The sequence below is a fragment of the Natrix helvetica genome (assembly GCF_964273705.1).
Source record: "Natrix helvetica genome assembly, chromosome: 1".
In the NCBI taxonomy this organism is placed as follows: Eukaryota; Metazoa; Chordata; class Lepidosauria; order Squamata; family Natricidae; genus Natrix; species Natrix helvetica.
Window position 1 is genome coordinate 46936275 of NC_138548.1, and position 12451 is coordinate 46948725.

At 40.5% G+C, this 12451-nt stretch overlaps 1 long non-coding RNA gene across 1 annotated transcript; it reads left to right on the top strand.

Moving 5' to 3' along the window:
• The first annotated feature begins 254 nt into the window (after positions 1–254).
• On the top strand, positions 255–9935 carry LOC309382780. Its single transcript, XR_014173710.1, has 4 exons — positions 255–282; positions 3288–3388; positions 5663–5737; positions 9255–9935. It is a non-coding gene; the product is annotated as an uncharacterized lncRNA (long non-coding RNA).
• The last annotated feature ends 2516 nt before the right edge of the window (positions 9936–12451 follow it).

The window sequence follows — 12451 nt, forward strand, 5'->3', positions numbered from 1 at the left end:
GCTTCCTTGATCAGAAGAGCAGTTGCGGCCAGGATTTTAAGGCAATGCCGCTCCCTTTTTTTGCTACTTCATCATTGTTTTGACAAATGGGTTGTTGCCACTTCCCTTTTCTTGAGTCAAGAAAGTTTTCTCAAGATTGGGAAGTTCCTTAACATGAGCTTGAGGCAATGCTTACTTTAAAATCTCAAATGCCTGTTTTGTGCATAACAGAGACAGGCTGGAGCAACCTGATTAACAATGGCATATGTGCTTTTTTCCAGCATGTATCAAGTGACAAAATCAGTGAGTATTTTCTTTCAAAATAGCCCCATGAGCATGTAAAACTCTAAATGCATATTTTCTGTCTGTGTAGACATTAACCACCTTCCCTTTTGCTAACTGGAGAGCTCTTCCTCTGACTGGGAGTGGGATTCTAACTACTGACCCCTCCTCGACAATTCTTCCGGCAGTTACCCTGGCCTCCTGCTTTTCCTGTCTAAGGGCTTCGGCGAGAAAAACGACATTTCTTCTTGCCCTTTGAATTCCCTTCTTCTCTGAGATTTTGAGCCCACTTAATATACGCTTTGTATTCTCATTCCACAAGTTCAGAGATGCCTTTCCTGGCCCCCCTTTTTGTCTTCTGTAATTTTTACCCTAATGTCATCTGCAGAATGACCAATGAAGATCATATTGACCATTCTCTTATTTTCTTCAACCTCAGGATCTAATGTAGTATATTGCCTAAAGGTTTGATAAATGCATTCTAGGAATTCCCCTGAATTTTCATCCTTTTTTCTGTTGAATTTGATAAGTTCCTACCTTTTGTTTGAGTCCTAACAAAACTAAGGTCCAATACTTTTGCAGATGAATGGACTAAGGTTCCCAATCTGGTTCCTCCTCTTTTCTTTTCTTTTTGTAAAACAAAAACAAAAAGCACACTTAAACACATCAACAAAGACAAACACGCAAGTCAAAACAACACAGCAGCTAAATGTTTCATTGAGACTCTCCTTTTCTTTTTTCTTTTTTCTTTTTTTTTCTCCTTGAGGCTTGTTACCCATCCAGGTAACTGACTATATCTCAGGGGGTTTTTTTCTAAGAGTGTTGTATTCTGTCTACCCAGGACTACACACCTTACAACTCTTTTTCTTCTTCTTTGTTCTGGGGTGTTCAGTGTCTTCTCTTTTCTAATTTTTTTTATCTCCCCACAAGCGCTGGCATATTTTTAAAGATCCAAAGTTTTCTGTATCTATCTTTTGACCTCCCTACAAGTGTTGGCCTATTTTTAAAGATCAAGATGTATAGAGTAACATGTATTGAAGAAGTGTTCGAGGAACGCTTCCTTCACCACCCATGTTCTATTTCTAAGACACTGTCACCGATCTGGGGTGCTGGAGTATCACAGTCGCCTTCAGGAACTGCAGTGACTTAACCTCCCACACAATTCTAGGATCTTGTTAGGACGTGCCAGTCCCAGATCCCAGGGGGGTGATCAGGCCCCCTCTTCCACTCTCAACCGAGTGAGTTTACAATTCCCACAATACCTGCCTGCAGGCGTCTTCTTCTTCTCAGCCAGTGTAATTTATTGACTTGTCCTCATCCCGGTCCAGTTCTTGGATCAGTAGCGTCCACCGGATGGCCAAGGGAGATCATCTACCTCCTCCCAGAGAAACTCTCTGTTGACGCCTGAAGGTTGGGCAACACGGCCTCGATTGGGCCATCTCTGCCATCCTCAGTGAAATACCGCTCTAAGTCCTGCCATGGTCACCACAATTGTTGCAGAAAATAACAGGGCTTAGACGTTTAAGGATCAAGGAGAAGTTTATTTGGCAACCAGGTTCAAAAAGGTAGTCAAAGGCCAGCATGTAACTTCTGAACAACTCTTCTAATGGAAGCACACATTCTTATACTTTGTCAAAAGCAGCACAACACGGAAATACTTAACCCATTTCTGATTGGTTACCTTGAGGAAAGAGGCCTTATAAGCAGATACTGTCTTGCTTCCCCTTTTGTCTGGGCCGCAGGTATGGAGCTCAAGTCTCATAATGGCTACGTGGCTTTGTAAGAACTTTAGCTGAACTCTGTGGTTTTGTGAGAACTTTAACTGAACTCTGCGGCTAGGCTTCATACTTCCTGTTCTTTTACAAGTTTCAAACTCCGTCTTTTACTTTATAATAACAAGACGAAAGCCTCCCCAAGAGGCTATCCAGCCTGACCCCGTATGATCACTCTTAATGTCCAAATCTCACTTTACGTCCTATTTTAGTAAGAAGCAGACTGCTAGGGTTCAGAAGGAATCTTTCTGAGAAATTCTGTTCAAAATGTTTGTGTTGCCATGTTCTTTTGTAGGAAGTTAGGACCCCTCCCCTCCCCTAGGAAAATGAAATATCCTGGGAAATATTGAAAAGGCAGAATATTATATTTCACTGGATGCAAAAAGCTAGAAACATGTTTTTAAAGACAAAGTAGCTCCTTGCAGCTTCCTGACCCCCCTTTTCTCAATGAGCGATTAAAGCCTGGGCTAGTCTACTCAACATAACAAAGATAGGATTAGCTTTCTACAGAAACTCACCACATGGCATATGGGAACTCAACCAAGCTTGGGACTCAAAAAGACACACAATCTACAAAGTTAGCTAAGACCCCCACCCCTGGGAGTCTGACAACCAATCAGAATCCATTCTTATCCAGGAACAGGAAACATAGAGGTGGGGCCGAACAGAGTATAAAAAACCCAGGAACTCTCAGCAAAGCCCTTTCCCCCGTTCTTTTCTTCTTCACCCAACATCTGGAAGCATGTGATCTCCCTTTTCTGTTCAGGAGTTCAAGCCATGTGATCATGTCCACCATTAAACCATCTTTCCAAGCAGCTTCATGTTTCCAGTGTCTTTTTCCCCACTTGGATCTGAACCCACAAGGACATTTCTTCCAACAATTTAATGCTCTCTTCCTTGCCAAACCTACAATAACTTAAAATGAAAAATATTGTTTTCCAGATCTATCCACTTTCATTTTCATTTTCACTATTCTTGAAAAGTTTCTACTCATGATAAAGAGTTTTGATGATACTTTGCTTTACCAAGTTTTAAGTTTGCCCTTTCATCATAAGTTATCATGATAACAAAAAATCTGCTGCAGATAGATCTCCATTTCTGATTTCTAATCTAAATTTTTAGTTTTTGCTAAAGGATATCTTTATTCAAAGCATTGGCTAATCACCATTTATGTAAGATTCATTTATTACTGGAATGCATAGTCAGACAATGTGTAGAACTATTACTCAAAAACTATTTTAAATATTTTTTCAGGTACCAATGAAACATTAAGTTTGTTAAAACTAAGGACATACTTGGAGAAGAAGATCAAAAGCAAGTTGTATAATCCAGATGGGCTAACTATATCAATAACTGTAAGCTTCTGATAAAATACGTATTTTGAATAGAAAGCCAAAAGTGTTGCCACAATCTGGCACACCATATTTTGAATCCTATCCCACCCTGTTTTAGGAATACCATACCTTGGCTCCAAATTTCTGAATGATCATAAGAGAGCAGCGAGATGGTACATGTCAAGTAGCTATCATCCAGGTTTTTGCAGCCCAAATAGAAACTACATTTGTAAAAAAAACCTTCCCTCCCCCCATGGAACTCAAAGAAGTGCCTGACACAAAACAAATCCAACAAGGCAAGCAGGTTGAAAAGAGCCTTTAATACCTACCGTCTGGGAGAAATGTGAATGTCATTGGCATCACAAGACACAGATAGGTTAAAGCTTTCTTCCTTGGTCTTGATTTTGGTCAAAACGACCAATCAAACAATTGGCAATCTTAACTCTAGAGAAAAAATCTTTGTTTTCACATCAAAGGGGGAATTTTTTCCATCCTAATGTTAATTATTACCCTAATGGTGTATCTTAAATTGAATACCTGTATTTCAAGAAAAAAAAATCAGATTTGCTAAAATTGCATGATTTTGCTATCTATGATTTGTTGAATGAACATTAATTAGTATACACATTGCATTAAATAATTCAGTACAAATATTTGCAGATTGTTCTCCAATTTTAGTTGTTTCCCAATGCAAAAAAACCCCTCAATCATGATATTCATTTTCATGAATATTCAGAGAAGGCAGAATCGGTCTAGATCAGTGGTGAAATCTATTTTTTTTATTAATGGTTCTATGGGTGTGGCTTGTGGTGTGGTGGGATCATGTGACTGGGTGGGCGTGGCTATGTAGTCATGTTACTGGAGCAGGGGTGGGTTCCTGCCATTTCTAACCTCTTCTATAGAAGAGGTTCCACAAATCTACTGTGCCATTTTGAACCGGTTCCAGCTCCCTCCCCCCGCCCATCCACCGCTCACTGATTGGCTGGTTCACCAATCGCCCCACCCACCTCTAAGAGTTCTGTTTAAACCTTAAAGTCTTAAAGCTCTCAAGTTTGAACATCCCTGGGTTTTTTTTTCGAAAGGGTTAGGAGTGCAAGGATCTTTCAACTTGACAGCTTTAAGAATTGCGTGCTTCAAATGCCAGAGTTTCTGAGCCAACATTTTGGTTGCTAAGCAAGAGCGTTGTGAGAGAGTTTCACCACATTTTACAAGTTCGCCATGCCCACCCAGTCACATGACTGCCAAGCCACTCCCAGTTGGTCACATGACTGCCAAGCCACTCCCAGTTGGTCACATGGCTGGCAAGCCACTCCCACCCAGTCACATGGCTGGCAAGCCACTCCCACCCACAAAGCAGGCCACACCTGCAGAAGACTTTCTAAAAAAATTTGAAACCCACCACTGAACTGGAGGCTCAAAAGACAGAAACTAACGATGTCCTGCTGGAACAGCGTTGGTCCCTTCCAGCCCTGGATTATCCACTGAAGCTGCGTCTAGTGCCAGGTTTGTAGTCCTTCTTTAATCTCCTTTTTTCCTCTCTCCCTCCCTCCCTCTCTCCCTCCCTTTCTTTTTTCTTTCTTTTTCTTTCTTCTGTCTGTCTCCCTTCTTCTTTCTTTCTCTTTCTTTCTTTCTTTCTCAGCACCCCTCCCCCCCATTTTTGGCCTAGCAGGTCCAAAGATCAGCTGTGCAACGTATGATCGTCAGAACTTTTTTTTTACTTTTTAAAGTATTTTTTTTACTACCAGTTCTGCGAACCATCCCGAACCGTTAGCATTTCACGCCTCACCTAGATAGACAGTCAATAGATGATAAATGTAGTTTAACTTAAATCCCTATCTATCTGTCCAAATAAAGACACCTATCTAAAACCAATCAAGTTATTTAGGGCAGCAAATCCCACTTTGCAAATAAAGTAAAATAGTAATAGAGAAAACAATTCATTTCCATTCAGGTCCCAGAGATGCTTTTCCAAAAGGAAGTTGAACTTTCTTGGGGTTTTTTTTCTTCAAAATGTTTTCCTTTTTATCCAAGAAGCTTTTTCAATTCTGTTTGAATGATGGAGAATGGGTTTTCAAAGAAAAAAAACAAGAAAGTCCATTTGTCTTTTGGAAAAACACCTTTGGGACAACCATAACCTGGATAACTGAAAATTCCCACAGGCATTTAAATTCATATCCTTCAAGATGACCTTCGAAATAACATTAATTTTAGCAGATTAAGCAATGCCAGAAAATCTATTTGTAGTAAAAGAAATATTATTATGCACTAATAAAAAATAATGTTTCTTTTTAACAGGGATCTGAACTTTTCCATTTCAGAGTATCCACTATTCCCAGAGTCTCCTTTTGCAATTTATTTGATGAATTTCAGGTATATTTTTCACAGTATTGAAATATAGAAGACTATGAAACAAATTTCAAATACATAGAATAATTACATTATTCTAGGGGTATCGCCAAGCCACGTGTTTGCCGCCACCTGGCTCCCGTGGCTTGGCGACATCGAAATGCTAGTGAATGGCGCTCTGCACGGCTGGAGAGAGGGTTTGCTTGAGCGGCTGTTCTGCTCTCGCTCACGCGCCTCCCAGCTCATGATGCCCTGGCCCAGCTCTCGCTGCAGAGCCAGGGCACCTCCACTGCCGCCGCCACCGCCATCCCACCATGGCTTTTTCGGAGGCTTCCAAACCGAGCCTCCCAGAAGTGGCCGCTCTGGGCGTATGCTCTATGGTTGTACATTCTGCAAGCAGCTAGCCCACAACCATAGAGCGTACGCCCAGATCGGCCACTGCCGGAAGACTCGGTTTGGAAGCCGCCGAAAAAGCCATGATAAGATGGCAGTGGTGGTGGCGGCAGTGGCAGTGAAGGTGCTCTGGCTCTGCAGGGAGAGCTGGGCCACAGCATCATGAGGCTGGGAGGCGCATGAGCAAGAGCAGAAGAGCCGCTCATTCAACCCACCTCTCCAGCCATGCAGAGCGCCATTCACTGGCATTTCGAAGGTGCAGAGCTGCAGGAGGCGGGTGGCGGCGAACAAACGCTCACACGACTTGGCGATACCCCTAGGTCAGTGAATGATGCTTTGCTCGGCTGGAAAGGGTTTTTTCCGGGTGGCTGCTCAAGAGCGTGGTCGCTTCATGGCTGTAGTGTTGCACTGCTGCGACAGCGCAACACAGCCATTTGCCCATGAGGCTGTGCCCAGCTCTTTGGGAGCCCGCTCGCAAGAGAGCAGCTGCCCAGCAACCCCCTCTCAGCTGGGCTCAGCACTGCTCACCAACCTAGCGGTATCCCGGAGGCACCAAGCAATGCAATCACCTTTGCCCCCCCTCCCCGGTTCCTGTGGCTTGGCACCTTCGGGATACCGCTAGGTTGGTGTGTGGTACTCTGCCTGGCCGGAGGTAGTGGGTTGTCCAGGGGGCTTATTTGCAGGGGAAAGCTTATATTTTTGCCCATCAGAAAAATGTGGCATGGCCTTATTATCAGGACATGTCGTAATTTCGGGGAAACACGGTACCTATTTGGCCAAACCAGTCCAAACTGGTAAGAACCCACCTCTAGTTCACTCCCCTCTTCTTTGTGACATCCTCTCAGATATTGGAAGATTGCTATCATGTTATCCTTAGTCCTGCTCCTTTTTAGACTAGATCAGTGGTCGGCAAGCCGCGGCTCGTGAGCCACATGCGGCTCTTTACACATTTTAATGCGGCTCTTCTGTGTGCCGGGCGCCCGCTCCCCTCCCTCCTCTCGGGCACTTCAAAACAAGCACCCCTTTCCCTTTTTTCTTTTCGACCCACAATAATTAGGGAGGATCCTGAAGTCGGGCGGGGACGAGAAGCAAGGAAGAAGAAAAAGAAACGGAGGCTAAGGACCTTCCCCCCCGCCCCCTCCTAGCAAAATTCTAACTGGGGAGCCGGGCGGGCAGTAGCAAATTAGCCGATCACGGCTCCCCGGTTAGATTTTTGCTGGGAGGGGGCGGGGGGGAAGCTCCTTGGCCTCCGTCTCTTTTTCTCCCTCCTCACTTCTTGGGGCTCCACCAATGGGGGAGCAAGGCCCGCCCAGCGCCAGGCTTTGGGCTAACACAGAGGTCTGCAAAGTTGGCTGTTTTAAGACTGGTGGACTTCAATTCTCAGAATTCTGGGAGTTGAAGTCCACCAGTCTTAAGAGCCAATTTTACAGATCCCTGGGCTAATATGATTGATGCCCTTGGTGGACTTCAATTCTCAGAATTCTGGGAGTTGAAGTCCACAAGTCTTCAAGCTGTCAGGTTTGAAGACCCTGGGTTTTTTTTCTAAAGGGTTGGGGGTGCGAGGGTCTTGCAACTTGACAGCTTTAAGACTTGCATGCTTCAATGCCAGAGTTCCTGAGCCAACATGACTGGAGGAGGAATTCTGGGAGTTGAAGTCCACAAGTTTTAAAGCTGTCAGGTTTGAAAACCCCTGGGGGTTTTTTTCTAAAAAGTTAGGGGTGCGAGGGTCTTGCAACTTGACAGCTTTAAGACTTGCGTGCTTCAAATGCCAGAGTTTATTGAAACTAAAAACAGTGTACCATCCTATGTATTTTCGGTTTTAAAAATGTGGCTCTCAAAATAAATTTCAATCGTGGTTTTGGCGAGATTTGGCTCAGTTGAAAAAAAAGGTTGCCCACCACTGGACTAGATATACCCAACAACAATTCATGATATGTTTCAGCTTCCAGCCCCCTAATCATCTTTGTTGTTCTTCTTTACTCACTTGCTAGAGTCTCAGTATCATTTTATATTGCAGGGACCAGAACTGGATGCAGTATTCCAAATCTGGTCTTACCAACGCAGTATATAGCACTACTAATAGTTCGTGTGGTGATAATCCTCTGTTGATTCAGACTAGGACTGCAGTGGCTTTTTTGGCAGATGCAGCACACTGGTGGCTCATATTTAAGTGGTTGTCCACTAGGACTCCTAGATGCCTCTCACAGTTATACTGTTGAGCCAGGTACCATCTATTCTATCCATTTGGTTTTTCTTACTCAAGTATAAAACCTTACAGTACTTTTCTCACCATTGAATTGCATTTTGTTGGATAGGGCCCAGTGTTCAGGTCTTGGCTATTTCCCGTAGTTTGCTGCAAATTTGATGAGTTCCCTTTCTATTCCCTAATCTAAACTGTTTATGTAGAGGTTGAAGAGCATTGGGCCTAAGATAGAATCTTGGGGTACCCTCATTTATACTTCCCTCCATGTAGACATAGTTCCATTGAGAACTATAATGGTTGTCCCTACTTGTCTCTTTCTAGAATTTAAGCAAGTTAAGCAAATATACCATTAAGTAATACAAATATAACGTTACAAGACGTTGACACTGATTGACTGATTTATTGATATTCATCCATCCATCCATTTATTCAGTTCTTATAATATACATATAACCTCAGGTTACAACTGTAGTGGAACTTGTCCATCACTATCGTAACTTATGCTGGGCATAAAATAATTGGTTACATGACCTTTTATAAAATGGTTACAACATGTGTTCATGTGACCACAGAACATTGCAAATTGCCATAGAGTGTGGTCAAGAGACCACAGGGATACAACTACAGGATCTTTGAATTCAGGTCATAAGTACCACCACTACCCAGGTAGGCCCATCAGAACATCGAACTGTCACTAATTGGTCATAAGTCAAGGATTACGGTACCTGTACTGTATTTTAAAACTTTGAATAGTCCTAAAATGGAAATGTAGCTGCTCTTTCTGCTTCTTTATTGTAATAAATTTTCAAATCCGTATTTAAACTTGCAATGCTAGACTTGGCTTTAAAGGTACATTTACTAATGTAAACTTAAGTTATCTATCTCAAGATACACCTTTTAAAGTAGTATGACATTTCAGTTTACCAGGATATATTTTTATTGCAGATTTATGTTGATGATCCACCACTGGCTTTTCCTGGACAGTATCTCATCAGTACAGTTGTAGCTGTGTCAATAGGAGGGATTCTCTTTATAGCTTTTCTTCTGCACATGTATGAAATCCAGATAATAACTTTTTTAAAAAGAAAGAAAACCAGAAACAAAGTAGAATCAAAAACTTCAGTTGCCAGTGAAGCATCATATGAAAGCAACGAATCATAATTGTTAATTATGGCACAATGTTCTCACTGCCATGCCAGTATGTGGCTATTTTGGTCTAATTTGGCCCACAAAAATTGAAAGGATTTGTTAGGGTTTTTTTCTTGTTAGATAACAAAAAGAATATTCTTTTATTTCTAAATATGACATTATTCTAGCTGCTGTTGCCATGCACTTTTTAGCTTTTGAGTGAGGAAGCTAGTTATGTATGCATTTATTTTTGCCAAAGTGTAGACTGATGTTCAGAAAATGTCATTCAACAGTATATAATAACTTAATTAACATGTAATAGAAAAGAGTTATTAAATATATATCCATTCTAACTCTGTATTTATTAAGTACCAGTTATTTTTGATTAAAAGCTCTGTAAGTCAAATCTAGCAGTTATTGCAAGCATTGTCATTTATGTTAATACATTGCAAAAAAAAAGTAACTAAACAAAGTTAAGAACAAACAAGATTAAAAACAATAAATTTAAAAACAAAATTATGAATGCATTATAATGTATTTTACTGTAGCGAGAAATTCCCTAATTATGAGGCTGATAAAATATAAATGAGAATATACATTACACTGAACATTTTTAAATTTTAAGAAGTTATTCAGAGATAATTTCAAAGGAAAACAAAAGTATATATAGCAAAAAAGAAAGAAAAAGAGCCATGATAGTGTAGTGGTTAGAATGTAGTATTGCTGGCTAGTTCCGAGGTCAGTAAAAAGAGGACCCAGATTGTTGGAGGCAACATGCTGACCCTCAAAACACTTAGCGAGGGCTGTAAAAAACACTGTGAAACAGTATATAAGTCTAACTGTTATTGCATTTGCTTAAAAAATCCACCAACTACTGTTACATATGTGCTTTATACTTCCAGGAATTTGAAACAAAGGGCAAAGATTCAAAATATTATTTTTTAAAATAATGTCCCCACAGATTAATATGGTTGGTTCATTGCCATACAGCATGAGAAAAAGATGTATGATATAAAATGGAATCTGAAATAAAAATGAGGAGTATAACAATATTCCTGTTTAAGGATTCAATGCAATACTTTGTTCTATTCCTCTCGCTTCCTTCTCTCAAAGTGATTCCCAAACTATCCGTGAGTTGAGGTGTAGTCATTCGGCTAAAAAGGAAGCATTACAGTTTGCTTGACCTATGGATATAATGCAAAACTTAGGATTTCCCCCAAATAAGTTTATTTTTCACTGCGCTCCATTTAGCCTACCATGCAGTATATCACGTGAGTTTCTCACTGGAATGATTTTTTTTTATTATTACCCAAAACTAATCAGTAAAGACTAGTATATGTATAACATCAATACAGGATCTATCCCATCTAAATTTTACAAGCATAGCCATTAAAAAGGCAGTGAAAAAGGCCTGGAAAAAAGCAGAACTATCAAAACATGGAATGTTCAGAGATGATCTTCATTAGTCTTTACTAAAAGAAGACCAATTCAAGTGCACACCAAAGTCAGGGGCAGATTTCTCATCCCAGTGTTGCATGACAATTGTTTTAGTCCTCTCCCATGACTGAAAAGATCCACTGTTTTGATAGATGACATATTTCAAATGTGAGGATATAATCCAAAAGAACTTAAGCATCTTTGATATTGACCCAGAGGCTAACAATGCTATGTTAGCTCCAAATATAATGCCATAGGATAAGATATAATCATATTGATTACAGTTCAAATTTCTGTCTTTCATGTCCAATAATAACGTGATTATACCCAACTCTTAATTAATGTTCTTTAGGATATACGTAGTAAGCTGTTGTGCATATCTCATTTTAAGACCATAAGCAATGAATTTCACATTGTTTAATATAGTGTGCCATTGGTTTACCAAGAAAGGTCATTCAAACTTGCTATTCTAAAGGTTACATGCATAATATCAATTCATTCAGGTTCCTCTAAGAAAAGGTTGCTCACTTGGGAACTCCACATAATTCTCTAAAACCTCTAATTTCTGCAAAGTATCAGAAGTTGCAATCAGATCTGAATAAAATAACAAACATGTAAGGTGACTATATTGCCAAAAATGGAGTAGATTTCTAATTTTTCATCCTGTAGAACCAGGCAAAAGACAAGCCTCAGAAGTGCAGAATAAAATAAAACATTACCATCTAGTGGTAACTATACAAGCTGCAGTTTGCAGAAATGGTGTGCCTTACATCCAAATTTGACTTTAAAAATCAGCTGGGGGGGGGGGCTTCAATTTAAATTCAGAGGCACAGCACACAGTATTACTTTTCAGACAGAAAAAAGTAAATGTCATGATAAGACATAAAAACTTTCTCTAACATGGTAAAAGAAAGAAAGTACTGAGAATTATTAAAGATATATATCTTTGCTTGTATTTGAAAGATATTATTGGCTTTGGCTCTTATATCCTAAAGTCTGCTTTGTTAGACAATAGGACAACAATTGGCTGTGTTTCACTTGCCTAGCTGATTGGCTCACTCCCATACAGGATTAACAATCTGTCTTGTGTTTTGCCCTGTTGGCATCCATATACCTTACCAATTCAATACCAATACAGTTTGCAATACCACTACAGAATATTGGCTGGTAGCTTGAGAGTTAGTTTCATTTCCTTCAATCTCTTGACTGGAATCCAGACTCCTGTGGTTGATGCCTTCCTGCAAAGGAATCTGAATGCTTCCACAAAGTCTGGTCTTTTCATTTCCCAACTGCTCTCCTGTAGTCTCAGACTTCCTTGTTTAAAGTCTGCTGTAGATTTTGAGTTTCCATTGGAGCCCTGATCTCGTTTGCTCCAGCCAGCCCCAGATACCGAAGAAAATCCTGTCTTCTGTTTCTGGCTAAAGAGGTAACTTCCATCTTACTCTTCTTCTGTCTGGATGCCAAGATAGCAAAAACTGATTTCCAACACTTTCATATCAATTTCATTACTGAGATTTTTTCAGTCTCTTGGCCATCACTTGTTTCTTGGCAGCAAATGACTAAATAATATATAAGAT